Here is a 2,823-nt window from a genome sequence, read left to right as displayed (position 1 = left end):
TGATCATGGGCAGGCTCTGGATTATCTGGAGCTTGTGAAAATGACGAAGTGCCCTCATTGTCAGTCAAGAGGGTTCCCACACTTGGACCTTGTCCAGTGTGCCTCTCTTCTAACTCTTCCTTGTGAACTTCAGCTACACTTTTGTCTATGATATCACACTAAAAGATAGAACGATCTTCTAGGGGGTTGTCAATGACTCCATTCAGATTGAAGATTACTATGCGGCCATCTATTTCAAAGGAGTATGTTCCTGAAAAAGCATCCAATTTGAATTTTGATGTCTTCACGAATGGTCTTCCAAGTAGGATTGATGATGGCTTGTCTGAATTATTATGGGGCATCTCCAAGATATAAAAATCAGTGGGAAATGTAAGTCCTTTAATGTTCACCAAAACATCTTCAGCAATTCCAGCCACTGTAATAATGCTTTTATCTGCTAACACAAAACGAGCTGCCGACCTTTTTAAGGGAGGGAGCCTCAAAATATCATATATAGACAAAGGCATTATACTGACACATGCTCCTAAATCACACATGCAATCATAAATTACTACACCATCAATAGTACAGCTAACTATACAAGAACCTGGATCACTACATTTTTCAGGTAATCCTCCCATTAAAGCAGATATAGAACTACCTAAAGGAATAGTTTCTAATTCATTAATTTTGTCTTTATGGATACATAAGTCTTTTAGAAACTTTGCATATTTAGGTAATAACATCAAAAAGAGGAACAGTTACCTCAACCTTTTTGAATATTTCTACCATTTTGGGGTCGGGTTCCAGCTGCTTCCTAGGCTTCCTTGCAAGTTGTGGAAATAGAATGGGAGTAGTGTTTTCTGTAGTATCTGCGCCTTTTGGTGCTTCCTCCTGTGGTTGAGCTATTTCTTCTTCAGCTATGTCCTGTATGTCCTCTTCCTCTTCAACATCTTCTATTTTTACTACCTCTTCAGCTGAGGTGTGTTCTGGTGGGCTTGGTTCCTCCTGACTCCTCTCCTACAGTGTGGTTCCCGACCTTAGGGTGATGGAATTAATGCCTCCCTTTGGATTGGGTAATGGTTGAGAGGGGATTCCAATGGAGCTTGAAGGTTGGTTACTGGAATTTTACGTTGATCCAAGCCGTGACATAAGAGCTTGCAAAGTAGAGGTGAGACCATTCAGACTGGTGTTAATATTATTCATGTTATTTTCCATGTTCTGTTGTCTTCGCTCAAAAGATTGTAGTAGCTCTTCATTAGGAGATAAAGAAGAATGAGTAAATTGGGATGTCTGCTGTTGATTGTTCTGTGGTCCTTGGTTTTGCCTCAGGTGAGGTGCTCTGTAAGGTTGATTCTGCTGCCTGTTGTTGTTATTATTCCACCTCTAATTTTCCTGATTATCTCTGCCTCCTCTGTTATTGTTGTCCCTCCAATTCTGGTTAGAATTGTCCTGTCATCCATGGTTATTATTTCCACTTTGATTGTACCCTTGGTTGGGGCGTCATAGAAGTTATGAGTGGATGCCACCATGTTGTCTTCTTGTTGGAGCTGCGGGCATTCATCAGTGTAATGGCTGTAATCAGCACAGATTCCGCAAATTCTTTGCGGGACTAGTTGTTGGTTTTACTGTGGTGGAGGAGCTTGCTGAGCTTGCTGTTGATTCAATTGCATCTGCTTCAGCAAGTTGGTCATCTCGCATATACTCTGAGCTAGAGCAGCAGTCTCTCTATTAAAGGATACTTCTGCAACGGCTTTTGAACGGCCTTTCTTTTGCCTGTGGTTCCTAGTAGATTCAGCTAAATCACTGATCAATTGCCAAGCCTCATCGGTGGTTTTGTACTTCTTCATAGACCCATTGCTAGCACTTTCCAATGTGGTCTTATCTTGGGGCCTCATGCCCTGTGTGATATAGCTAAGTAACACTATCTTGTCAATCCTGTGGTGGGGGCATGCTTCCAGAAGATTATTGAAGCGCTCCCAGTATTCAAAGAGAGTTTCATTGTCATCCTGAACAATTGTGGAAATATCCTTCCTCAGTTTATCAGTAACTTCAGATGGAAAGAATTTTTCCAAAAACTCCTTTCTGAGTGTATCCCAGTTGGATACATTTGCCAGAGGTTGAGTGAAGAACCACTCTCTTGCTTTTCCCTCGAGAGAAAACGGGAAAGCTTTCAGCAAAATTGAAGTTTCATCAGTACCATCACGCCTGACAGTAGAACAGGCTGCCTGGAAATCTCTCAAGTGCTTGATAGGCTCTTGAGCAGGTAGGCCATGAAACTTGGGCAGCAAATTTAGCAGTGCGGTCTTTATTTCAAAATCTGTAGCTACCGCTGGATGATGCGCTTGAAACGGTTGCATTGTAAAATCAGGGGCTCCTTCCTCCTGGATGGTAACTCTCCTAGCTGCCATGTCTTCTGCACGTAAAACAACCGAATCAGTAGAATGGGGGCTGGTTTCTTCCTCAAGTTCACTCTCAGATCCGCCCTCAGAGCAGACTAACCAACGCTATTCTCGCCTTATTCGTGAAATAGTCCTTTCAATTTCTGGATTGAATATTAGCAAGCGCGGATCAGGAAGTGAACGCGTCATTTGACGGAAGAAACATGCAGCTCATAGTAGCAAAATAAAATAAAATACAAATAAACAAATTCTAATTAATAACTTTAGCACTCTATTGCTACTCCCCGGCAACGGCGCCAAAAATTGATGAGGCACAGAAGTTGGTGAATTAGAAATTATTAAAATAATTACGTTGCAAGTATAGTTCTTAACTCACTGAAAATCTGCCTATCAATTTAGAAATATGTCACAGAGAGTTTAAATTAAAAATTACTGGGAGTTG

The 2,823-nt window shown here is 41.3% G+C and overlaps 1 non-coding gene across 1 annotated transcript; it reads left to right on the top strand.

Moving 5' to 3' along the window:
• The first annotated feature begins 1,914 nt into the window (after positions 1–1,914).
• LOC112724207 (small nucleolar RNA R71) lies at positions 1,915–2,021 on the top strand. Its single transcript, XR_003163381.1, has one exon. It is a non-coding gene; the product is annotated as a small nucleolar RNA R71 (small nucleolar RNA).
• Positions 2,022–2,823: the final 802 nt, after the last annotated feature.

Source organism: Arachis hypogaea, chromosome 11 (genome assembly GCF_003086295.3).
Source record: "Arachis hypogaea cultivar Tifrunner chromosome 11, arahy.Tifrunner.gnm2.J5K5, whole genome shotgun sequence".
Lineage (NCBI taxonomy): Eukaryota > Viridiplantae > Streptophyta > Magnoliopsida > Fabales > Fabaceae > Arachis > Arachis hypogaea.
This window is presented reverse-complemented; position numbering and strand designations above follow the sequence as displayed.